Source organism: Petaurus breviceps, unplaced genomic scaffold (genome assembly GCF_028583685.1).
Source record: "Petaurus breviceps papuanus isolate PSGF00001 unplaced genomic scaffold, PetGlider_PUasm1.0 126, whole genome shotgun sequence".
In the NCBI taxonomy this organism is placed as follows: Eukaryota; Metazoa; Chordata; class Mammalia; order Diprotodontia; family Petauridae; genus Petaurus; species Petaurus breviceps.
In genome coordinates, this window is record NW_027185655.1 from 74,520,310 (window position 1) to 74,547,986 (window position 27,677).

At 37.1% G+C, this 27,677-nt stretch overlaps 1 pseudogene; it reads left to right on the forward strand.

The window, feature by feature from the left end:
- The first annotated feature begins 6,312 nt into the window (after nucleotides 1–6,312).
- Nucleotides 6,313–8,006, forward strand: LOC138170555 (DNA replication licensing factor MCM4 pseudogene; annotated as a pseudogene).
- The last annotated feature ends 19,671 nt before the right edge of the window (nucleotides 8,007–27,677 follow it).

The window sequence follows — 27,677 nt, forward strand, 5'->3', positions numbered from 1 at the left end:
AAGAAGATTCCTTAAAAGTTAGAAATGGGCAACTAGACATTAGAGACTCCACGATACATCAAGAAACAACAAAAACAAAGTCAAAAGAGTTTTTAAAAATCAAAGAAAATGTGAAATATCTTATTGGAAAGAAAGCTAGATCTAGGAGAGAGAAAATTTATTTTGCTGGATTGCCTGAAAGCCATGATCAAAAAAATTGCCTAGACATCATTATTCAAGAAATTATTGCCTCAAAAAAAAAAGAAATTATCAAGGAATGCTGCACAATAGCTTAGATCTAGAGGGTAATTTAAAAATTGAAAAAAAAATCCAACTAATCACTTCCTGGAAGAGATTCTAAAATAAAAACTCTCAGAAATGTTATGGCCAAATTGCAGATATCCCATATCAAGGAGAAAACATTGCAAATATCCAGAAAGAAACCATTCAAATGCTGTGGTGTCATGGTCAGAATTACGAATGATTTAGCAGCTACAGTGTCAAAAGAATGAAGAGCTTGGGATATGATATTGCAGAAGAAAAAGGAACAATGATTATAAACATGAATAACTACTCTGCAAAACTTAGTATCATTTTCTGGGAGGGGGGTGAAGAATAGAATTTAATAAAATAGAGGACTTTCAAGCATTCCTATTGAAAAGACCAGGGCTGGATAGAAAATTTGACATTCAAACAAAAGACTCTAGAGAAGTATAAAGAAGTAAACAGTGTAATGGCAAGGAAATAAGTACTTAACACCTTGTTTCAGCTATTGAATTAAAATCTTGTTTTAATTAACACAGAAATAATTAACACCTAGTTTCAAGTTAGTGATTATATCAAGTATTATGATCCAGAATTTGTGAATCCCACAACTTGTGAACCCTAGAACTCATGACCTCCTGCAATGGGAAGGCGAGGAGCTAATGACCATGTATACGGAGAGGCCCAGTCTGGAGAGAGCAGAACTGAGAGGGACCTCTTGTGTTTCAAAAGGAGAAAACTTGTGGTATCCCAGCACTCTGTGTTTGTCTGTTCTGTCTGTGTTGATATTTGTTTGTGATACTTTGTACAGAATCCCTGGGACCTTACTGGAAGCCCTGAAAGAGGATTTCCTGGTTGTCTGTTTATAGAAGTCCTAGAGAAGGTCCTGGGACTGTACTGATGATTTGTGTTGAGTTCTCAGACCTTGTTTATGGGTCTGTGCTGATTTCTATGTTGATGATTTGTGTTGACCTCTTGAACCCTGTTGATTTCACAGGCAGATAGTGAACTGATGATAGTTCTGGCAATGTGAATGAATGTTATTATGTGTGATATTAATGAATGAAAGTTAAATCAGTTACTTATCAGTAGCAATCATATAATATACAAAGTCTTCCACTCTCGGGGGCCCACTTGATTAACTCAATCAGTCACTTATTCAGCAATCAATTACTAAGTATCATACACAAAACCTTCCACCCCTTTAGGTCACTAGTAAACTATTATTCCAGAATTACTCTACCTAAGGAGAGGTCTTTTCATCTTGACTTGGGGCCTGTTCTCAGATTCCCTGGATCCCCTTCCATAGTCCCAGATTCTACCTGGATTCATCAGACTGTCACCTGGGTTCAGTGGCAGACAGCTCCCAGTTCCTTGTCCAGCTCTCTGGGCAGGTCCTGCTCCACAGTGAAGTTCACATGGTCTGGTCAGTGTCAGATCCTTCACCATTTCTGCTCCAGGGAATTCAAGGCTCAACCAAGCCACAAACAAAGTTTCAGCATCCCAGTCATGCTTCCTCAGTCACCTGGGCTCCTGGCTCCTGGCTCTACGCTCCTGGGATCCTGGGATCCTGTTCAGAAGAAGCTCCACTACCACAAGTTCTCAGGAAATTCTGGCTCATCTTTCCATTCCCTCTTCTGTAACTGCTTTGCCACCAGATCCTGGTCTCAAGAAATTCTGACTGTGCCTCTCTGGGACTTTTCCTTATACATACACAGCATTAGCTTCTTGTTTCAGCCATCCCCTTCCTGTTACATCAGTAACAGGTGACAGGAGTTCATGCCTTCTGTTTCCCCAACAGATCAGTTACAAAGTGCTAAGTACCTGCTACTTCTGACAACACAAAGGGATCTTCAAATTCAAATTACATTACACTAACATGTAAGGAAAGGAAAATGACAGATGCTGAATGGAATATGGAAAAGCAAGGAGAATAATTCATTGTTGTTGGAGTTGTGAACTAGAGAACAATTTCAAACTATACTCAAAGGGCTATAAAACTATGGATATCCTTTGACCCAGCAATTCCTTCCACTTATGTATCCCAAAGAGATAAAAGGGAAAGGGAAAGCACCTATATGTATAAAATGTTTATAATAGCTCTTTTGTGGTGCTGAAAATCTGAAAAGTGAGTGTATTCCCATCAATTGGGGAATGGTTGAACAAATTGCAGTATATTATTGTGATGGAATACTATTGTGCTATCATAAATGCTGAGGGGGGGTGGTATCAGAAAAACCTGGAAAGATCTATATGAATTGATGTAGAGTGAACTGAGCGGAACCTAGAGATTCACACAGCAACACCATGAAAACAATTATCAACTGTGAAAAACTTAGCTACTGTGATCAATGCAATAATCCAAAGTTATTATTAAGGACACAAGATGGAAAATGCTATCCACCTCCAGAGTGGAAGCTGATGAGTTCTAAGAACAAATTAATTTTTGTACTTTATTTATTTTTCTTGCTTTTTTGTGAAATGAGTAACATGAAAATATGTTTTATAAGTGATTGTTTTATTGATTGCCCTTCTCAATGGCTGGGGAAAACACCAGAGGGAGGGAAAGAATGTGGAACTCAAAATTTAAGGGGGAAAAAAAGAATATTAAAAATAAATAAATAATAAGAAAAATAAGTATCTCTCACCAATGAAATAACAGACCATTAAAGTTCTTGATTCAATTCAATTTAAGGAATAATTATTAAGCACTGAATATTTGTCAGATATGGTGCCAGGCTATGGGGATATAAATGCAAAAGTAATCCCTTCCCTAACTAAATACTAAGTGAGTTTTGTCAAATAAACACAGAAGTCCAACAAAGATATGGGCCCATGTCTTTCCCTGGGATACCTATCCTATCCATAAATAGAATGGTCATTAAACAACCAATCAGTCACTAAGCAGTTAATAAGTGACTACTTTGTTTCAAGCTCTACATATAGGTGTTCGTGTGTGTATGTACCTATATGTACATACACACATGCATATATATACATATGTGTATATATATAGATATGTTTGAATACATACACATATGAATTGGTGTGCTATTGTTTGTTCTTCATTTTTTAAGATAACCAATAACATTATGGGGTGAAATCTTGATTTGTACAAGAACTGGATTTAAGTGAAACAGAGTTGTACAGTCAGTCTCACTCTCACTTCCTAAGTCATCGGTAGTCCAGTGGTAGGAAGAGTCAAAATGACTGATGATGTCCTGGGATGCAGCAGACGACCTTGGAGTCTTCAGTGTCTGACCAAACTCTAAGCTCTCTGCAAAGCCTGCTTAATCAGTCTTCATGGCCTTTGGAACAAATTGTTCTCATTGACCCATTACACCAGGGGAAGTTTTCACATTCTTGGGGTAGACATTAGACATGACCCTACCTCACCAGCAAGTTTGAAGCCTGTCAGTTTCTCTCAACCTGATTTAATTTGTCTACTGGGGTGTGGTCACAGGTTGGGTGACAGGTGGGCAACAAAGGTGGATGAGCAGCCCTGGAAAGAGTTTGGCAAGCCCTTACACCAGAGGTGCTAGAACTACCTGAACACCTAATATAGCCTATGTATGTATGTATGTATGTATGTATGTATGTATGTATGTATGTATACAGTAAAAAAAGCAATCCCTATTCACAAGGAATTTACAATTCTGTATTCTAAAGGGACAGTATAGAATAAATATTAGATAAGAAATACAAATACAACAGCATTAAGTAATTGAAATAGCTAAATTTAAATTGAATATAATTCAGTTTTATTTAAAAAGGCACTAGCAGTTGGGGAAAAGGCTTCATGTAGAAGGGAGTACTTGAGCAGATTCTTGAGAAAAGAGAGGAAGCCAATACCTTCCTGGAATGCAGGACAGTCAGTGCAAAGGGACAGAAAGGGGATGTGGAAAGTTGTGTATGAGAAACAGACAGAAGACTAGTTTGACTGGATTGCAGAGTTTAAGCGTGAATAATGTCAAATATGGCTGGAAATAAAGGTTGTGACCATGTTGTGAAGGACTTTAAAAGTGAAACAGAGCAATCTTAGGAACAATAGGGAGCTGCTACAGTTGACTAGAAGAGTCAAATGGTCAAATCTTCACTTAAGGAAAATCACTTTGGCAGTAGTGTGGACTGGAACTGGGAAAGCTTCTAAGTACTGGAGACTTAAGACTCTGCTGCAACAATTTAGGTGAGAAGTGAAGAGATCCTGGCCTAAGGTGGCAATTATGTGAATAGAAAAAGAAGGGGATGGTTTGTGAAGATAAAACAAGATCTGGTAGTTGATTAGCTATGTGAGGTGAGAATGAGTCAAGGATAATGCTGAGGCTATGAGGTTATACTGTCAAATCATGAACCAATCTTTTCTGTAACTTTCCCTATCCCGTTATCTAAATAGGAATTATCAAATCTATAATAATTAGTCTTTGCTAAGAAATACCTTACAGGGACTTCTTCACATATTGAAGCTAAGATAGAATAAAACTAAAAGTGAATTACAACTTGTAGGAGGAAATCAGATCTATTCAATATTCACTTCATACCTGAACCTACACCAAGTGTCATAGGTAAGATACAAACAGAGACCTAAGTAAAGCTTGCAGCAAGCTATTTTTCCTTCACTGATCTGAGACATAAAAATACTATTTAAACCTTATGACTGAATTTAATCGTTCCTACTGATTTTTTCCATTTATGTTTGACACAAGAAAAACAACTAAAGCAGACATAAAGAATTTATGTGACATTATCAAGCTGTTAATTAAATGCTTATAGTTTCTCCTTGCTTTGATCTTCACCTTCAGGTAATGATCCTACTGTGGAACTCCTACTGACTTTAAACTAGGTATAACTTTGGCTCTGTGTCATATTCTTAATGATAGGAACATTTTAGGTTTTGTTTAGTAAGATACCAAAAGTATTGTTAAAAAGGGTATGTTACTTTTTTAAAAATTGAAAGTTTTAAAATGGCAGCTACATTCATTATTGGTTATTACAAAATCCCTTTCCTTAATCATTGATATTTGGCTAGGTTTATAGACAGGAAGCTTTACAAGGTGGAATACAGGGAGTAGGGAAGCCTGTGAGTCAGAAATTCCAGCTTTAACACTTACTACCTCTGATCTCGGAAAGGTCACTTGACTCTTTGGGACTGGCTCCAATATTGTCTTCCACATACATACAGCACAAGGAAGAACTCCAATTCTTTGTATAGGCACTCCACAAAATGGCTATTCTGGGTTTGAAGCAAAAGGCTAGAAACATATTATGTGACCAGCAATTGGGGAATGCCTAAACAAATTGTTATGTGAATGTCATGAAATACTGTTGTGCCAAAAAGAAGAACAAATATGAAGAACTTACAGAAATGGAATGTGGTTCCAAATGGCCAATGCCAAAACATACACCTTTCCTTTCTGTTAATGAACAGGAAACTAGCATAATAGGAAGTCACATGAGCTATCAGTCAAAATAACTACAAAAGATGACTTTGGTCATATATTTGACTTTTTGTGGGAAAGTCAGGGGCATTTATTAGAAAATGAGGGAGATGTCACAAAAAAAGCATCAACAAAGCATTTTAAAATAATAATGTTCATTGATATAGATAATCCACAACTTATATATACAAAAATTAATCTATCTCTTGCATATGGATGGCCATCTAGGGAAAGATATCATTCATAGAAACAGAGGATTGTTGCCCCTTCATCTCATACTGCATTAATTATTTTTCATACTTTTTCTTCTAAGAAATTCCCTGGGGGTGGTTAAGTGGTGCAGTGAATAGAGCACTGGCCCTGGAGTCAGGAGGACCTGAGTTCAAACGTGGCCCCAGACACTTAACACTTACTAGTCATGTGACCTTGGGCAAGTCACTTAACCCCAATTGCCCTCCAAAAAAAGCAAAAAAAAAACAACCCTAAAATTACCTTAAAAAAAAGAAATTCCCTGAGGTCTCTAATGTAGTGTATTGGGAATAAGGACATAATGGAAGTGCTGGCTCATCTTCATGCTGACTTCTTCCCAGAGTCTTTTTTTTTCTTCAGAGACCTTAGGAGAATCTAACTAATTTTCATCAGTGGCATGGTAATCCAATCATCCCAGTTAATTCCAGAAATGCAGGAAGCATTTTTTTAAGTGTCAGTTTTGAGCTTTTACCAAAAGAGTCAAAATTGACTGTGGCCAAATTTTTGTCCATATGCAAATCCTGAAGTACAGAAATACACCGAAATACAGTATGCACTGATTCACAATCATTCCATGTTTTCTGACAATCATGATAAAACTTCAGGAATCTCCTGAGGATATGCCCATGGGACAGACTCCTCATACTGTCATTCTCTTTGCTCACAATGACCTCATTGATAAGGTTTTGCAAAGCGATAGTGAGATATATAGAACTGTTCCTATTCAGAGCAATCCAAGGAAGAGAAGTGTCAAATCTGTCTATAAGACCCACTTTGTCTTTCACTATTGTAAGTCTGATTGCCAAGAATCTGCATGTTCATGATGAAAAAGCAACAGAAACTTTTTTTAAAGAATCAAATGGAAATGCTTAAAGAGCTTTTTCATGAAACCAGACTTTTATGAAAGACTTTTTTGAGTCTTGGCTCCAAGTATTTATGAACATGAGGATATCAAAAAGAATAGTTTGCTTCAGCTGTTTGGAGGAACAAGAAAGGATTTTAGTCATTCTGGAAGAGGCAAATTCCCTGCTGAGATCAGTAGCTTTCTGTGTGGGGATCCTGGAACCAATAAATCCCAGCTGCTACAAATATGGCTACAATTTTATTCCTTGAGAACAGTACATATATGTAAAAGACTCTAAGGTAGTTGGTCTTACTGCATATATAAAAAAAAAGACCCAGCAACAAAAAATTGGTCTTACAGACAGCTCTGCTCTGGAGTGACAGTGGTATTTGTTGTGTGGATCAATTTGATAAGATGAATGAAAGATTGGTACTTCATGAAGTAAGCTAACAATGGCCTCTCAGTTGTCACAAGTGGAGTTACTTTCAGCTAAATGATTGATTTTAGAACAGCTAATCATTTAGAATCCTAATGGAATCCTAAGAAAACTACCATGGAAAATATTCAGCTTCTCCATCTATTCTTGTCAAGATTTAATTTGATTTTCCTCATTCTGGACCCTCAAGAAGAAGCCTATAACAGGTGTCTTGCCCACCATTTTGTTGCACTATATTACCAAGGGGAAGAGGAAATAGAAGAGGAGTTCATGGATATGGAAGTTCTGAAGGACTCCATTGTTATGCTCACAACTCTGTTACTCCTAGACTAGGCAAAGAAGCAGGCCAGACTTTAATTGAGGTCTATGTAGACATGAGGAAGGGGGAAGTAGCATAGTAATGGGTTCCTGCTTATTCTCAATAGCTGGAATCATTGATATATTCGTCAGAAGTTCATGCCACAGAGCAAATTTCAAGCAAAGTTGAAGCAATTGATATTGAAGAAGCAAAATATCTCCATCATAAGTCTGCTCCTGACCCAAAGACTGACATTGTGGATCTATCTATTCTCAGTACAGAAATGAGTGCACATCAAGCAAAAGAAAAGAAGAACTAATTAAGACTTTGAAGAATCTTATTCAATCAAAAGGAAAAACACCATCTCTAAACTATCAGCAATTCTTTGAAGATATTCAGGGACAATCTAACATAGCTATTTCTAAAATATTTGAAGAAGTTCTACGTGCTTTGGCTGATGACTTCTTGATAGTGACTGGAAAGGCTGTTCAATTACTTTGAAGAAATTAGATATGAGGAATGAGCAATATTTGATCTGCTTCTCTACAAAGATGTTTCACTTGATTGCTTATGTAAGAGTACTGGTTTTCCTTCATTATTTGACAATCGGCTAACAGCACTGCAATCAGTGCCACAGCTAGATTTCTAAAACAGTACTAAGCTCTAATTATTTTGTTTTTCAAATATTAATTAGGTATCAGTTTTCATAATGAAATGTTTCTGTAAAATAAAAGTTTTCCTTTTTGTAAAAAATTATATTTAATATATTCATATGTGCAAGAAACTATGCTAAATACTTTCTAAATATTATCTCATTTAATCTTTATAACAACTGGAAGAAATAGGTGCTGTTATTATGTCCATATTGCACTTGGGGGGAATGGGGCTTAAGAGGTTAAGTGACTTGCCCAGCATCACACAGTTAGACAGTGTCTGAGGCCAAATTTGAACTCAGATCTTCCTGACCCAGGCCCAGCACTCTATCCTCTCTGCAATTCAGTTGCCTGATGCAGGCAAAGGTGAAGCTAATTGGCCCCTACAAAGATTAACTCCACAAAGTGAGTCTTCTTAACCATATTCTAACTAGCCAAAAAACAAAACACTTCAAAAATAACATTTTCTAAATCATAGCTCCAGTGATGATGACTTTTCTGCCAGTGCAAATCATAATTTAATGTTGTCTTATCTTGTATAAACCTTGCCTTATCATCTTTCTTTATGTCTGACAAAGGATGAGCCAACAAAATGAAGGGCTTCCTCTTATTTATTTGTTATTTGTAGAGTAGCCATGCCACATTCTTGTTGCCCACATGTTATCCTTCATTTCACTATGTGATCAGGCAATACTTTTTCAGACATACATGTACTTGATAATATTTTATACCACTTCTCATAAGTCATTATTCAGAATATGATGAAAAGCTACTTATACCCATAAGGCTTCTGTCCCCTGACCTTTGGAATATACACCATAGGGATTCTTCTAAGATATTGATACTCCTTGATTTGTAGCCCAATAGAATCACCTGGGAATATTATTTTTTTTTAAATATGGGCCCTGTGGCAGAAAACCACTAAGGATCATTGAAAGTTGTGATTTATCTCATTCATTCATATTCAAATACATTGAAGATAACTTTTTGGAGGGCAATCATGTCTGTAATTTTAGGAGAGGACCATTAGTGAATACAGCAATACAGAACAGAACCTTCTCTACAACTTACAGTCTTAGAGAGTTACTTGCCTGAAGCATTCGAAGATTAAATGACTTAGCAACACATAGCCAGGATGAATGAGAGGTAGGGCTTAAAAATCAAATCTAGCTGACTCTACCTATTGGAATAGCAGAGGGATACTGAAACATCTCCATGTGAAGGCGTAACAGTAAAGACTTAGTTGAAACTGTAGCCTCATTAAAACAGCAATATAACAATTATAATAATAACTGCTATTTAAATCGAATGGTGAAGAAATTATAAAGCTAAGCAAAAATAATAACCAAATTCATTTTGAGAAATGAAAGATCTAAAGTACCAAGGAAAATAATGAGAGGCAAGAATGAAGGGGCCATGATATCACCAGATCTTAAACTATATTATTAGAGAACAATCATTAAAACTAATTGGTACTAATTAAAATTTGTAGGTAGCTGATACAGTGGATAGATCACTGGACCTCGAGTCAGGAAGACTATTTTTCCTGAGTTTAAATCTGGTCTCAAATAACTGTGCAACCCTTGGTCACTTAATCCTATTTGCATCAGCTTGTTCATCTGTAAACTGAGCAAGGGGAGGAAATGGCAAACACTCCAGTATCTTTTGTCAAGAAACCACAGAGTGTCTAAGACTCAGACATGATTAAAAAACTGAACAACATAACAATTTTTTAAAAAAATTATATAGACTAGGTACATTTAATGCCCATAATCAATTTAACACAGAAGAAGAGTATCTGAGAACTCAAGTACACAAACTTTGGGAAAGGAATCAGTTCTGAAAAAAAAACTACAAAGAAAACTAAATAACAGAGGAAAACAAAACAGGTTTAGGCTAGCACCTTAGATCAGATACCACAATAAAGTGCAAATGAATCTGTAACCTATATACAAAAAGTTATGTCACAAAAATATATGGAAAGAGGGGTGGCCAGGTGACGTAGTGAGTAAGAGCACCGGCCCCAGAGTCAGGATAACCTGGGATCGAATCCGGGCTCTGATACTTAGCACCACACCCAGAAATAACGGGCAGTGTAACCTTGAGCAAGTTATTTAACCGCAATTGCTTAGGGAAGACCAGGTGGCTCAGCGAGTAAGAGCACCGACTCCAGTGTCTGGATGACCTGGGGATCGAATCCAGGCTCCAACACTTAGCACCCACCCAGAAACACGTGGCTGTGTAACCTTGAACAAGTTACTTAACCCCAATTGCTTAGGGGAGGCCAGGTGGCTCAGCAAGTAAGAGCACCGACTCCAGTGTCAGGAAGACCTGGGGATCAAATCTGGGCTCAGATACTTAGCACCACACCCAGAAAGAACTGGCTGTGTAACCTTGAGCAAGTTACTTAACCCCAATTGCTTAAAAAAAAAAGGATGACCTGGGGATCGAATCTGGGCTAAGACACTTAGCACCACACCCAGAAATAACTGGCCGTGTAACCTTGAGCAAGTTACTTAACCCCAATTGCTTTGAAAAAAAAAAATTAAAAAATATATATATGGAAAGCATCACCCTCAACAACTGTGGCAAGGAGGGGATATTTCAATTATATACATGCTTTTGTATACAATCATAAAGCTTTTACACAAGATCAATATAATTTAGTATAAAAAGAACATAGGAAGAGAAGAGTAAAGGGGAAATTACTGCATCAATCTCCAATAAAAAGCTAATATCCAAAGGGATCATACTCCAAGGTGGTCAAAGAGAGGGAGAAAAGTCCTATGTAAACCAAAATAATCATAGCACTATTTCTTATGGTAACAGCAGCAGCAAAAAAATAACAGTAACATGGAAATAAAGTGAATTCCTGTCAATTGGAAAATGGCTGAGAAATGGTTGTTATATTAATGTGATGAGACTATTGGGCCATAAGAAATTCCATAAGAGAAACAAGCACACTTACATGAATTAATGCAGAGTCAAGTAAATAGAACCAAAATAACAATGTGCATAATATGATCTTATGAATGAAAACAAAACTAAAACACAGCCAAACTCTGATTAATTGTAAAAACCACCTTGGGTCCCAGGGGCGGGGGGGGGGGGGGGGCAAAGGGGGGGAAAAAAAAGTTTGTTTGGGGACTTTAAAAATTAATATATATTGATATTTAAAAATAAAAAAAAAAAAATATAAAAATAATAATAAATAAAAAAAAATAAAAAAAAAAGCCAGGACTAAGTTTGAAAATGTGGGGGAAACCCAGGGGGGGGGGGGGGGGGGGGGGGGGGGGAGACAAATGGGATGTACAATATAGTTGTCTGGTGACATTAACAATTAATATATGTATGTATATATATAATATATATATATATAGTATGTTACATATATATAATAAACATATACAAAATTGGGGGGGAAGTTTATTGAAATGACTACAGTATAAAAATAAAAACTATTAGGAAAGCTAGCCCTGGGTGGCACAATATACATGGTACCTGATCTAAGTTCAAATCCCACCTCAGAGCATATTAACATCGACACTGAATAAGTAACTTAGCCTCTTAAGCTTTAGTTTTCTCAGCTGTAAAATGGGTACAATAATTTCAATAAAAGCTTAATAATTTGAGAGAGACAGAAAGAAGAGATAGACAGAGGCAGAGACAGAGAGAAAGACAGAAACAGAGAAAGACAGAGATAGAGATAAAGACAGAGACAGAAAAGAGAAGGTGGGGAGAAAGAGTGAGAGCTAGTAAACATTTTCTCCATATAGAAAAGGAGCTTAATTAGTTCTCCAACTTGGTGCCATGTAAGGGAAGAAGTCAAACATGAAACTGACAGGAAAGTTGGCTTCAAAAAGAAAATATCCTCTGAGCTTGAAAAAAGTGAATGATTGAAATAAAAAAGTTAGAGCTCCGTATCTGAAATGCTACCATTAAAAAGAAACCAGAGAACATGTCTTCACAAGAATTAAGTGCACATATTTAAAGTGGTATCTCTATGGAAGTGTTTTTCATCTAACTGCAGCTTACGCTCTTGAAGTAGGATGCACCTAAGATTCTTTTTTACCTTGAGACTAATTTTGTTTTATAATATGAAAGAAACTGAGAATGCAACCTCTATTTCTGAGCTACATGGAAAGCAAGCCTACTTTAATAGAGAAAGCTTCAAAGATACTCAGATTTCCCTCAGGAGGCAAGCTATTCCTATGCATTTTCCCCTAACAAAAGGGTATGCCTTAATCAACCATATTTTTGAGTCAATTTATAACCTAAAATCCATTTTCCCATTTGTATTTGAAGAGCACTCAATCTAGAGGCAGACCAAGGTTCAAATATTTTATCATAATTGTTGTTTGGGGATTTTATTCTGGTTTTTGCTCTGTTTTGTTTGGTTCTACTATCTGTGAGGTCTTGAGTAAATAACCTCTCTTGGACTTCATTTACCTCAGGTGTAAAGTGAAAGAGTAGGGCTCCTTCTTCCCTTAGATCCTTTTCAGCTATAAACCTATGATCCTGTGATCTCTTGAAGGATGGTGTAACGGTAATGGGAATTTGAACATCTTCCCTGCCCCTTGATAAGCCTAAGGGAATAAGACCTTCCCTTCTTTGAAAATATACTCTGCCCCCTAATAGTCTGAATGTAATCACATGCAGCCTGTGGTGGGAGTTTCTGAAGGGTGGAACAGACCCCATAGGAAGCTGAGAGTCAGAGCAGGCTAGATGGTTGGGAGGAGAGGACACTTCAGAGGGAGATAGATAGGCTTGTGAGTAACTGTTTGTCTTGTGTTGGTTTGTGGGAAGGTTAAAGGATGCTGTAGCTCTCTGTTCTGTTATGGTTGATTAACTTCTTTTCTACTATGATGGAATTGGCTTACAGGTTTCACACTTACTAGTGTCTAAATAAACGTTTTGCTTCTGTCTTCAATGTGGAGAGTCTGTTATATCTTGTGATCAAGCACTATGAAGGTATATTTATATGACAGTGGGTGCTGTGAATATTACATAGGTGCTATAGATGTACATTAAAGAAATTCCTTCTCTGAACCCTTCTCAGTAGAACTTCTCCACCATTATAGTTCTGTGCCCTTTAATAAACTAATTTGTTGGTGACTGCCATATATGGCAGGAATCTGCAAGAAATAGGATTTTCTTTTTCATATCTTGAGGGCTTGTCAGGAAATTAGAGATATAACAGAGGAAACAAAGACTGATGACAGGAGAGAATTAAATGAGGAAGATTTAGTGGGGGGTACTCTGAATGAGGAGATAGGTAGGGACTTTTTGAAACCTTAGTTTCACTGAAAAAATCAGAAGCTGGAAAATTTTTTAAATACTTGAGAAGGACAAAAACAAATGAGGGAATTTATTTATTTTAAAAATGAAAAAAGAGATGGGCCAATTATGTAGTGATCATGAGGTCTAAACAATAATGTAGATAATCTACATGGTATCCACAAAATATGAAAAGAGCTAAAAAAATGAGAGCTTGCATTTATATAGCACTTTAAGACACTTTGCATATATTACCTTCTTTTAACCCATAACAACTCTGAGATGTAGGAGGTATTATCATCCCCATATATTGAGTCACTTGGCCAGGAACATAAAACAAGTAAATTTAAAGTAAGGACTGTCTTGATTTTAAGTCCAATGTTGTTGAATCCATTGCACCACCCAATTCCTTTGTTAGAAGGACTCTAACTCATTGAATAAATACTCTGTAGAGGTAGTGAATGGATCCCACATAGAAATCTAGAAATCACTAACTTCCTAAGGTTCAGTTAGTAGGGATGTGATGAACAATTATGTAAATATAGTCCAAGTGAACTACAGACAAATAGCTATGAATAATTTTCAAATTTTGAATTAAGAGAAATAATTATCAAAGGAAAATCTAGTCATATTACCCTTTACTCCCAAGATTCTCAAACATCTGGTAGGAGATTAAATGCTACCCAGGCATTCATACTCTTAGAGGAGTGTCCCCAGATGACTATCTCTCAGACACCAACTGAGACTCCCTGATGATCCATTCGGTATCCAAAATATACTGTTTTATATATATATACTGTTCCTTTCTTCCTGTAAAGTTGTCATGTAACCTCACTGGCAAGATGCTGCTGGAATATGCATTTGAATGCCTGTGGGGTATTTTCTCCTTCAAAGTGAGTATTATCATTCTTTTGTAAGACTGCCATCATGCCAGAGACTAACCAACACATTTATTATTCTTTCCTTATTTTAAATACATAGCCATGTGAGGCTGGCACACGTAGGGGACCCTAAGGGAGCTAGCTGTCAAGGCTTTTTTTAACCTCATTTAATCCCCTTCAAAATGAAGTCCTCAGACTTTACTGATTGGTATGCTGGGAAGAGTAATGCCTTTCAACTATTGTCATGTCCCTGGCAGCTAGCACCAGTCATGCAAATTACCTCAATGATTCAATAAGCTTGAAGAATCCACTTAGCAACACTGGAGGGAGGAGGGAAAAGTTGATGTCCTTGTCTACCCATTGCCCGACATTCTAGCCAATATGGTTCAGACTTTTTTCCTTCTTATAAATGGAAACAAAGAAAAATTCCACAGAATGAAAGGTATGGTAAAGTTACAAGCTTCACACCAATGAAATCATAATTCATTGAAGTTATGAGGAAAAAATGACTGAATAGATGAAAAATCTATGATTTCTTCAGCAAAGGGAACTTTCCATACCAAATAGTTTTATATATATATATATATATATATATATGTATATATATATATATATATATGTATGTATATATATATATATATGTAACTGTGTAGATAAGTTCTAGGAAGTTTACCAAGTCACATAGAGATTGACACTTGTCTAGCATCACACAGCTAGTAATAATCGTACACAGCATTTGATCCCTCTCTCCCTGACTACAAGTCTACTGTTTCTTCCTTCTGTTCAAGAGCAAAGTTGAAAGTGAAATAAAAAGTCATGGCAAGCCAAGAGTGTAATATTCAAAATCTTTGAAAATTGGGTAAGGTTAGAGAGAAAGGAAAAAAAATGCAAAAAAAAATTTCTTCTAATTTCAGATGAAGAAGAGCTAGAAATAGGGATCTTTTTCATCTCTTCCCACTCCTCCTTCCCCCCGCCACCAAGAAAAAAAAAAGTACGAGAAATCATAGCAGCAAAGATAGAAGTATAACTCAAAAAGTAAAGAGATTCTTTTAGAAGATTCCAGGCAATTTCAAAAAAATATGGTCATCAACCATCTATTGAAACAAAAAAAAAATCACTTTATTGACTCATAATCATTGTGGGTTTTTTTTTTCTTTTTATCCACATTACAATCTGAAAACTTCATTTCATGTAACATTTTTCTATACTTCCTCAGTGTGCAGTTTAGAAAAGGCTCTTGAATTAAATTTATTTTCCTGGTTTTGAGAGAGGAAAACACAAGAGAAAAGCATATATTTTCTTGATTTAGACACTGAATTAAATAAACAAGCAGACAAAGTTTTTTGTTGTTGTTGTTGTTTTTAAAGCAATTGGGGTTAAGTAACTTGCTCACGGTTACACGGCCAGGTGTTTCTGGGTGGGTGCTAAGTGTCTGAGCCCAGATTCAATCCCCAGGTCATCCCGACAGTGGGGCCAGTGCTCTTACTTGCTGTGCTACCTGGCCACCCTAAAACAAAATTTTAAATACACATTTCACCTGTGACCAGCCCTCTGGGAACAACTGCCACCACATAGAACTCTAAAGACAAAAAGCATTTTAAGTAAGACAATTTACAAATCTAGAGTTAGTTTTCTATGGTAATGAACAATCATTAAACTTTAAACAATATTTTTAATTGGTTCTATGCAACATTATTAGGGTCCTTTCTAATTAGATTGAAAATCAGGAACACCTACTTCAAATTCTGCCTTGGAAACTTAGCTATGAGACCTAGGTAAGTTAATTTAACTTCTCTGTGCCTCACTTTCCTCATATCTAAAATGAAATGAGTCAGTGACCTCTAAGAGTCCTTCCAGGTCTGAGTTTTGGCCCTTACCCCTTCCTATATTTTTGTTTCTTTTCCCCCTCTTTTTTGAAAAGCAAAGGAAGTAATTTTTTTCAAAAGAAAAAATCTTAAAATTTGCTGAAAATGGAAAAACTAAATCAAATTCAACATAAATATGTTTACATCGATAAAAATACAAAAAGTTTATTCATCATAAGTTACTTTAAGTCTCTCTTATTTCATTTGTTATAAGAAATTTGACTAGATTTTCTAAGCAATGAAGAAATGAGAATGGGGGTGAGGTAGGGAAACCATACTTGGAGTTTATAAGCTGAGCGTAATGTGCCACTTGCGATAAGTGGGATATTTAGAATAATGATTATCTTATAGAAAGCTTATCATTCTAAGGTCAGGACAATCAGCAATGGGAACGAGGTAGACCAAGACTGGGAATCTAACTAGAAAAGAGTAGTCTGATAATCAAAGATCTGCCACAACCAAAGGACCATGCTAGGGGTTCATATGGATTAGCAAAAGACAGGTAAGTCCCCACGTCTATTTGAAGTAATAGTCCAGAATCTAGGAAATAATAAAAAGCAGAGAGGAACACAAAGGTGTCAGGCTCTAATTAGTCAAGGTAGGTTAGAGTCTCAAAGATAAAACCTCTGAGATCAGAGATGAGGGTGACAGATTATAAGGACAGGGACCCAAGGACAAAGGAGCTAATGTGATAGAAAATAGAAAAAAAAATCTAAGAGAATAATTTGCTCTGGCATTAAAATGGGCCTCCAATTGGACAGCACCATAAATCCTTGATCTTTTCTATGTGTGGTGGGGTGGATTCCTTTGGAGATTTGTTGAATCCTTTGAAACCCTTCTCAGAATAATGGATTGGGTTTTTTTGTTTGTTTTAGTTTTTTTTGGGGGGGGTTATAATGTCTACAATCAAATGCACATGCTTTTCTTAAAGAGAAAACTATAGTTATCAAAATAATTTTGGGGGCAACTAGATGGCACAGTGAATAGAGCACCAAGCCTGGAGTCAGGAGGACCTGAGATCAAATCCAGCCTCAGACACTAAACACTTACTAGCCATGTGACCTTGCACAAATCACTTAACCCCAATTGCCCTGCCTTCACTCTCCAAAAAGCAAAAAAATATATATTCTTGAAGTACATTACCCCCCAATCCTAGTGCAACTGCTTCAATTTATAGATAAGTAAAATCAAACTCAGAGAAGTCATTATTTATGTGAGATCATAGAGACAGTAAGTAGTTGAGCTGAGCTTTAAAGTCAAGTTGGTTGACTACAAAACCTCTTGTCTTTCTGTCACAACATGCTGGTCACTACAGATACAGGGAATCTGTAGCCAGAAGATTTGATGCTCAAGAGACATATTCCCATACTGACTATAAGTTCCATTACTTCAGGGAAAGTTAAGATACCCAAAGTCTAACAAACTTTTCAACACAATAAAGACTTAATTCATTATTATTCTTTAATTGAATTTTTAAAAATTAATTGTGAATGTCCTTGCTTAGATCCTGAACTAGATGTGGACCAAAAACAATACCCATGCAGAGGTAAGCAGGTAAACTGGAACATCAGTCTATAGGTTCTCCTTGTGGAAATGTATCGTTAAAAAGAACAGAGTAGCAAGGGTCAGCTCCTGCGCAGAAAAGGATGGAGACCACTACTCTTCAGCTATTCCTTAGCTGTTTATAGAAGTGCAATGGAGGTACCATAATTCATTGACCTCATTATGCCATAGAAGAGAGTAAACCTTTGGTTCATAAGCATATCCATTTTCTATTATTCATAAATTGTAGTGGTAGACTCAATCATACTGGAATTCTACAGATCTCCCAATGAGAAATTTCAAATACTAAATTTTCCATACAAAATAAATATGGCATAATTTCAAAAAGATTGGACTTGTGAAAAGGTTCATAGATAATCGTGTAATAACCATGATGCCATTCACACACAGAAATATATAGTAAGGAAAAAAATCTAGATGGAAGTAGCAGCATCCTTGATATGATCTATGGATGGAAGAAGGGCTATGATTCTTACAAAAACAATGTTGGTTTTCTTTTCTCTTCATGCTGGTAAAGAAACATCTTCAACAAGGGATTAGAAAGGAGTGGCAGGTACAAGTTTTTCATTGAGTAATAAATGACAATGCAGAGAATGGCCCCTTATTTTTTTTAAACAGGGAGGATTGGGGAGGTGAGTCAAGAGACTATTGTGAGAAACACAAGAAATTATAGAGCTGGCTATCTATTTAAGGCTACTTCTACCCATCAGGATGCCTAGGAAGGTATGTCTAGAAAGGTCCAATAGTTAGAGGGATTTTTTCTTCAAGAGATCTAATAGAGGGAAGTGATGATACCTCTCCAGTCTTTATTTGTCTCTGCCCAAATTGACAGACATTTAATCCAAAGATTTCTGCATTTTAAATTTGTCCATAATTGCTGATTTAATTGGTATTTTAATGCCAGTTTTAATAAGAATATTAATAATTATTTTTTTATTCAAGCATTTCAAAGTAGAAGAGTATAAAGTCTTAGTATGGTGGTAAAAAATGAATAACAAAAATAGCAAGCATTTTTTTTTCCTTTTTTGGAGGGCAATTGGGGTTAAGTAACTTGCCCAAGGTTACACTGCTAGTTTTGTGTGTGTGTGTGTGTGTGAGTGTTAAGTGTCTGAGGCTAGAACCAAACTCAGGACCTCCTGACTCTGGGGCCAGCGCTTTACTCACTACACCACCTAGCCTCCCCAACAGCAAGCATTTTAAAGTTTGGAAAGTGTATGGCATAAATTATGTCATTTAATCTTCACAAAAACCCTGTGAAATACCTGCTATTCTTATCCGCATTTTATAAAGAAACTTAGGATAAGAAAGATTACGTGATTTGCTCAACAACCCACAGCTAAGTAAATGTCTAAGGTAGGATTTTAACTGAGGTATTTCTGACTTCAAGCCTATCTACAATGCCACCTAATTGAATGAATAATTAGGGGGTTCCATCTCAGGTCTGAGGAGCAATATGAGAGAGAAAAATAACAACTTACTTATTTTGAAATACATCTTCAAATGGATAAAGCTGGACATGGAGATTGTTGCCCTCAAGCAAAAAGTGAGTCAATCGTCATTATTTGTTAGAAAGCTGAATTGTAGAGTGTGTTGCTGTCTTCTCTATTGTTGTTGCAGTCTCTTCTCAAGTATGCTTAAGAAAATTTCCCTTTAGGCCCAGAGTTAAGGGTGGTCACTAGTGAGTACTTTCTGGAAGAGAATGGGAAAATCTGGACAAGGCTAGTAACAGCCTCCCTTTTGCTTTCACCTTCTAAGAATAACCCCAAATTGAAACAGTACTTAAGATCCAATAAGATAATAGATTCAGAAGTGGAAGGGACATTGAGGATAAACAAGTACAAACCCTTCATATTGTAGAAAGAAAACTGAGGCCTAGAAATGTGAAGTGAGGGGCGGCCAGGTAGCACAGCAACTAAGAGCACTGGCCCCAGTGTCCGGATGACCTGGGGGACCAAATCCAGGCTCAGATACTTACCACCACATCCAGAAATAACTGGCTGTGTAACCGTGAACAAGTTACTTAACCCCAATTGCTTTAAAAAAAAAAAAAAAAGGAATGTGAAGTGAATAATAGAAGGCATTAAGTGGAAGAGCCAAGACTGGGATCTAGTTCTTTTGACTCCAATGCCTTTTACACTGTGTGTAATTCACCTTTTGAATGATGTCTCCCAGTAGCCTGCATTCCTAGGACTTTAAGGCTGGCTGGAAGAGAGTTCTTAAGAGTTCTAGTACAGGCTCAGTTTTCCCTGAGTATGCCCACACAAACCTTGAGGAGGGAGCATCGAGAGTTGGGAAGTTGCTGTTCAGCCACACCCCCATGCACCCCAACTTCAAACACCCCCAGCTGAAGTTTATCTGACCTTAAATTGCTAAAATGTTTAGAATCTTCATCTATTACTTGTCCACCTCATGGTGACAAGGGAGTGATAGGTATTTCAGGGGCTCCAATGACCAGAGTTCGTGTTGGCCAGTCTGGAATGAATTTACAAGACCCAAGCAATCTTTTAAGTTAGTATTGTAAAAATGTATTGTTATGCTTTACAGCAGGAAAGAGATCTTAGGGAACCTGAAACCCTAAAGAAGTCATAGGTCTAGTTTCTAAACAGTTACAATAGTAAATCAGATGTCAATTATGCTAACTAGGGGTGGCTAGGTGGGGCAGTGAGTAAAATGCTGGCCCTGGAGTCAGGAGGACCCGAGTTCAGTTCCGGCCTCAGACACTTAACACACACACACACACACACACACACACACACACACAACTAGCCATGTAACCTTGGGCAAGTTACTTAACCCCAATTGCCCTCCAAAAATAAAAAAAAAAAATGCTAACTAGGTGAGTAAGGGTGGGATTAGGGAGGAGTTAAGGAGTGGTCAGTGCTTAAAGGAATACGCAGTTTTATTATCTACTGCCCAGGCATATTGTCCACAATTTACTGGTAAATAGCCAAAGGTAGGCTGCATAGAGGTGTGGTTTTAGGCTTGAAACATCACTAAGTCAGCTAGCAGTCAAGGGCTGACTGAGAAGTGCCTAGTCTGCCACCCATCAGTGTCATGTTTGACAAGATGGATGTTGGGAACCGAGGCTAACAGGGACTCAGTATGTATATAATTGGCTGAGGAGTTAACTTACAGATAGTGCATTGAAGGATTCATAGGTGCAGCTGGCCATTATACTAGGGGGAGATAACATTTGTCTAAGCTAAAAAATTTATGATGGCTTAGTGAAGGATTCATAGGTGTAGCTTGTTATTGTGCCAGCCAGAGATAAACAGTTCATGAATTGTTGCTAGGCAGAGTGCTGGCAGGGGGGAAGGGGTAGAGTTAATGCTCTGAGGCTGGGGGTGGAGGGAAATATGATTCTACAAACTGGTTTTACAAATTGATTTTACAAGCTGAAGTTACAAACATAGACACTCTAAGCACCCCATCAATGGCACAAAATCAATTAGGTAAGTTCAAATAACATACTTATCAATGAATCAGCAAGTCTGTATTAAGCACCTACTATATTGCCATGTAATAAGATAGAAGGACAAAAAAAATGAAGCAGTACTCTGTAGGAGAAAACAGATGCCTGAATAAATGTATTCAAAATAAAATAAGATAAATTTGGCAGTGGTGGTGAAAAAAGGCTAGCATCTAAGGGATCAGGAAAGGCTTGATGGTTAGAGACTCAAACAAGGAATTTTAAGAGTAAGTGCTCAGGGCATTGGGCAGAGTGGACTACAGTCAAGAGGGATAGCTCACACAAAAGTATGAAAGTGGGATATGAAGCATCATGTGGGCAAAACAATAAAGTCAGCTTAGGTGGACTAAAAAGTCCACTCTTTTTCATATCATTCTCTTATTGTTTCTCATATTGTTCCCAATCAGCTTTCATACAGGTGTAATGGTGGATAGAGTTGATTTAGACCTGAGATCAAATCCTCCGTCAGACATTACCTGTGTGACCCTCAGCGAGTCACTCTAAGCAACCTCCCTCAGACTTGATTTCTTAATCTATAAAAGGACAATAAGAATAGTAATGGTAGCTATGTATCATAAGGATAGAAAAGTACATTAGGGCTGGGTTTTGGAAGGGTTTTAAAAAACAAATAGGGGAATTTGTGTTTGTCCTGAGCAGGGGAGCAGCATTGTCAGAACTACACTTTAGACTAAGTCTTTGTTCATTTTAGCACACCATCTGAGAAGTCATCATTCTCTAAATGTTCACATTGATCATTGCAGACATGCAGAAATTATTCTTTTAATTGGTTTTCATTTTGGTCAAATTTTTCATGAATACTTTAACTGATTAGGATTTATCCTAAAAATCCATATTTAGGCAGTCTTTTGAAAAGACCTAAGAATTTAGGCAATAGGTATCCCTATTCTCTAACCAGTGAATCAGCAAAAAAAGATTTACATAAAGATTGGAGAGAATTCTCTTCTGCCAGCAAGCAAAACAAATATGGAGGTTTTTCTCCACTGCAGCTCTAGGGAGAAGTTTGGTGTGCTCTGCAAAGCTATAAAAGGAAAACTGAGCTAAGAGGAAATTTATGTCAAGATAAGGGTGCAAAAACAAACTGTGCTACTATTTGGGTTCCTTTGAACATTTCTGTGTGCCTACTGTGTGCTCAGCTCTATGTTTGCTCTATAGGTACCATCTTTAGCAATAAAGAAGTCAAACTCAGATGAAAATTTGGGGGTTTAAGTCTAGAATAATCTCTGAAAATAAATATGATTGATTTAAAGCTTGACAGGACCTACACTTCCTAAAAAGTTGCATTTGTGGAGACACATCCCTACATAAATATGTATAAACAGATATCTACATACATCCACATATTTCTATACATATGCAGGCACATATGAATATGCATGCATATGCACATATAAGCACACACAGATGTGCATGGTACATGTTTGCATATACATACACATGCCTGTTTTTACTGCACATGTGCAAGTATGTGCACATAGCGTGTTGTATCACAAATGCAATATTTACAGCTCCAAAGATCACAGTAAAAAACATGATTATAAATATTGCATGACACTCAATCACAAAATATACCAAACTCTCCAAATAGAGGATAGAACTGAAGCATTTATTTAGATGCCAGAAAACCAAATCCTAAAACCAGTAAGCTGATTCCATCACAGTACCAAAGATATTCAGAAGCCATTATAACACTGAGAGCCACAGCATCCTTCAGCCTTCCCACAAACCAATACTAGATCAATATTTACTCACACACCTCTCTATCTCTTTGCCTGAGTATCCCTTCTCTCCCACCATCTGGCTAGCTCTGACCAGCTTCCTGTGGGCTCTGCTTCCCTTCAGCAAACTCCTCCCACCACAGGCTTCATGTGCCCCCCTAGGGGGCAGAGTTTATCTTCACAGCAAGGAAACTTCCTGTGGGCTCTGCTGCACACTTCAGCAAATTCCCTCCATAAGAGGCTCCATGTGATTACATTCAGCCTATTAGTGGGCAGAATTTACTTTCAAAGCAGCAGAGGTCTTCAAACACCCTCCTAGGTCTAGTAAGGGAAAGGGAATATCTTCAAATTCCCATTCCATTACACATGCACATATGCAAAAACATGAACAGCTATGTGAACTTACCTGAAAATGGACACACGTGCATATATGGATATGAGGGCAGTATGAACATGTGGGAATATATGGACATGTGCACTAATGGACACAATGCACATATGTACTGCACATGTTGTATAGCACAAGTGTGCTCTAATGAACCTATGTGCACATGCATGTTTTGCACCTATGCCCGCACATGTGTGCATACAGGAACATGTGTGCACACTTGTGTGAATGCACACAGGCACATACATTAGTACTAGTGTATGTGACTATGTGGGTATGTGCACACCCATGTATTCATGTACATGCATGTGTCCATGCTCACACATGCACAAACACAAACCACATGACCACATAAACCCATGTTCGTTCATACACTGTACACATGTGACCACACATGATCAAGCATAACAGTGCATAAATATGCAGGAATATGTGAGCATTGTTCATTGGGCAATGTATGCGCATGAAGCATGTGTGTATGTGTACCATATAATAATATACATGTACCCAGTAAAAAGGACTAATGTTACAAAAAGAGCACATTTATGGTACTATCAATAGTGGAACTACATAGTATCCTTTTATCCACATGTTTAATTACTTTATTGGGGCATAGATGGATTATCAAAATCTGTATTAGTAAAAGAACTCCTGCATCTATGAGGTCATGTCTACATCAAAATATAAAAAGTACATTCAACTGAAAAACTTTCTGTTCACTTACAAAGCATCATTTCTTATTAAAAAAAAACTTTGATTAGAGATTTTCTTTTTCTCTCTTTTTTAAGCCTAAGTCAATATAAATGAAATAATAAGAAAACAAACTTTTAATGGCCTCTAGATAATGACACCCCTGCTAAGATACCAGTCTGGTATCCTGCTGTTTAAACATCTGCCATTTATCAGACAATTGCTTGTTATTTCCCATCATTTCATTAACAATGATGCTATATCTGAATTTTCTGACCCACTTTATTTTTGTAAGCAAAATTTTCATTATTCAATTCAACAAATGTTTGGAAATACCTACTGTGTGATGTGTAATAAAGGCCTGAGGAAAATGCAATCTCAGCGTTTAGAGCTATAACAGCACAGATAATTGTATTCCAAAGCAAGAAGATATAAGCACTAGAGTAACCAGGAGAGCAATATTTCCATTCAGAATGGAGAGACGGTGCCCTAATTAGGGGCAGAGAGCATGGGTAGGAAGGGAGAAAGAACAGGCTAACAAGGTTTCAAATTAAAGGCCTTAGCCTCTACATTAGATAGCAGCTCAACAAATATGTTAAACATGTGAATTGGGCCCTGGTGGGTGGATAGAATTTTGAGATTTGCAAATAGAAAGTTGAGAAGTGGATGGCATAAATAAAGACACAGACTGAGAAGAACAGGCAGCATATTGCAAGAATAAAGAAAAGACCGAATAGAATAGAGTACAAAGTGTGAGCCTTCAAACTTATATTCTAGCTATGGCTTCCTTTAACTATGAACCATAAATGGTTAAAGATTAAGGGCAATGTAGAAAAAAATGTAAAATGTAAAAAAGGCTCAAGCCTTTACTTGGATGCCTTGTTAATCTGATTGCCCACATTGGCAAAGTCTAGCAATTTGCACAAAGGAATTTGGAAATGCCCATTTTATTCGGTGCTTGCCAAGTTTGGTATAAGAAAATTTAAAAATAAAAAAATAGTCACTTACATATCTTTTAAACAAAATTTAATTAAGTTTCACTTAAAGCTGAAGTCTCTCCTAGGCCTGAGTCTGGATCTATCAATTTTTACAGGAGAAGATCATAGATTTAAGATCAAAAGAGATGACATGTTTGCACTTTTCAATTCTTAAAGCACTACATAAACGCTACCTCTCATTACTATGAGCCATGACATAGAATATGTTCATTAAACTTAAGTGTGGAGAAATTGATCTTCTTTATCATGATTCCAAAGTCAGAGTCTATCACAAGTATGTTTGCCCCTTTGTATTTCTAAAGGATGTATAATTAATTTCTTATATCATCAGAACACTGCTTGCATTCTGTTTGTTTTATTTCTGAGATTGAAGGAAGAAATAGGGAACTGAGGAAACAATAGGATTATTAGTAGAAAACCCACAAATACACTATAGAATTAGGAGGTTGCCTGATTGGCTGAAAGTGAACATGAGGCTGGAATGGGAGCATGTAAAGAATCATGATCTCTCCCCAAAGTACCCAGATGGTCAAAATCTAAATTGGTATGGTTATGTTCTGGGTTAGAAGGCGTTTTTCTCTTTGGGAGTCAGAAAGGAACTTAGTAGTTTATCACTATATAGAATCATTAAGTAAGCTACAGCCTGGAAATTGTGGCTGCATATAACACCTGAGAAGCTAATCAAGTACCATCAAATCTGGAACTACATAGTATCCTTTTATCCAAGTGTTTAATTATTTTACCCTGCCATATTACTGTTGAATTTCTATGGTCTCTTCTACCTTTTAAATATATTCTATAAAATCCATTCTTATTGCCAGGAAAATAGGCACTTAACATAGGAATCCAGTTGTAGTGGCAGTGACAACAGTGGGGTGGGGGGTGGGGGGGAGAGTATGATGAAAGAAAAATAAGACTATAGTGACTCTATACCTACCAGGACAGACTTCTCAAAGAAGTCTCAATCTATTTCTAGAAAGTTCCTTCACAGTAAAGGTTGACTGTTTAAGAAAGAGATTATACAGGCTCCATAACATAAGAGAGCTCCAGCACTTCTCCTAAGGTTAAAAAGTTTTAGTTATCGAGGAGAGTGTAGGGTCATTAGCTCTGTATTACTGCCCTTGAGTAATGTGAAAAGATCACAGTTAATATATTCTTCTAAAATCAGGAAGCTCAGTACCCATAGTGACTGAACAGTTGATGTGACCATCTCCTTGATGATCTGTAACCTTGTAATAAATATTGTCTTAAAAATTCTAAGAGCCTCAATTGGATACATCTGTAAAGTCAAGCATGAGCATCTTTCCAGAGGACTTCTGCTGTGAATAGCTCTAAGGTTCAGATCACATGGTATAGTGAACTCTCTATTTATTCAGCAATAAACTAAGGCAAAACATTCATAGAAACCAAAGTACAGCATTCACAATGTTATAACAACAACTTATCACTAAAGTGACCACATAGTTTTAAACAAAAGATATCATTCAGTTAGTCCTTAACTAAATCATTCTGAAGCAGCAATAATCCTTAAGGGACACAAAGTATAAAGGTCAAAGTTTTCCACCCCTAGGTCACATTGTCTTAATCTCTCAGTCAAAAAGTCTTCTTTCTTCTTGATTGGCGATTAATTTCCAATCATCCTTAACTAATCATCCTTAAGGGGTACAGGGTACAAAGTACAAAGTTCTCCCACCCCTAGGCCACAGTAAATCATGATCTTCTCAATCAGCACTAAGTACCCAAAGAGAGGTCTTTTCATCTTGACTATGAGGCTGGCTCCCAAATTCCATGGTTCTTCTTCCATGGGTCCAGCTCCCTGGATCTACCCAACTGTCACCTGGATTCACAGGCAGGCAGCCCTCAGATCCTCATCTAGCTCCCATTCCATATTGAAGCTCAGTGTCCAGTCCACCTCAAGTCCTTCACAGTTTGTTTCTAGAAGACAAAGCTTAACAGCGCCACAATAACTTTCATGCACATTGCCAGCCCCATCATCAATTCACTTTCTGCCTGTGAAATCAACATAGACCCACAAACAAGGTCTGAGAAATCAACACAAACATCAATATAGTCCCAGGACCTCTGAAAACATCAATAAGATCCTCCTCCAGGACTTCAGTAAACAAACAAGAAAATCCTCTTTCAGGGCTTCTGAACCAGCAGAAAAGTGCCAGGGCTTCTGTAACAACAGCAACATCCTCTATCAGCAGGAAGATCTGACATAGTAACATCAAAACTTACAGAGTACTGGTGTCACAGCCATGCTTCAGTTCTACTCTATCCCAGTCTGTGCTTCTACTTTTATGTGGTAATTAGCCTCTCCTTGTCCCACCCCTTCTTGTTGCATCAACAAGTTCCTCCCACCTTCAAATCACAAGGGGCTCAAACATGGTGCTAAACACTTAAGTAGCTGAAACAAGGTGCTATGTACTGAACCCATAAACCCATAACTGGTTTGACCAGTGCTACATAATTTGAGATATCTGAACCCAACCAAGGTGACATTTTTCTCTCTGAAATTCAACCCTTTTTTTATTGTCAACACACAATAAGTACAGCAGAATCTTATATTCCCTGAACCTTTCAGTCAATCACATGAACATGAAGATTAAGATGTGTTTTGGAAAAAAAATAAAACATGCTTGTTTCCTT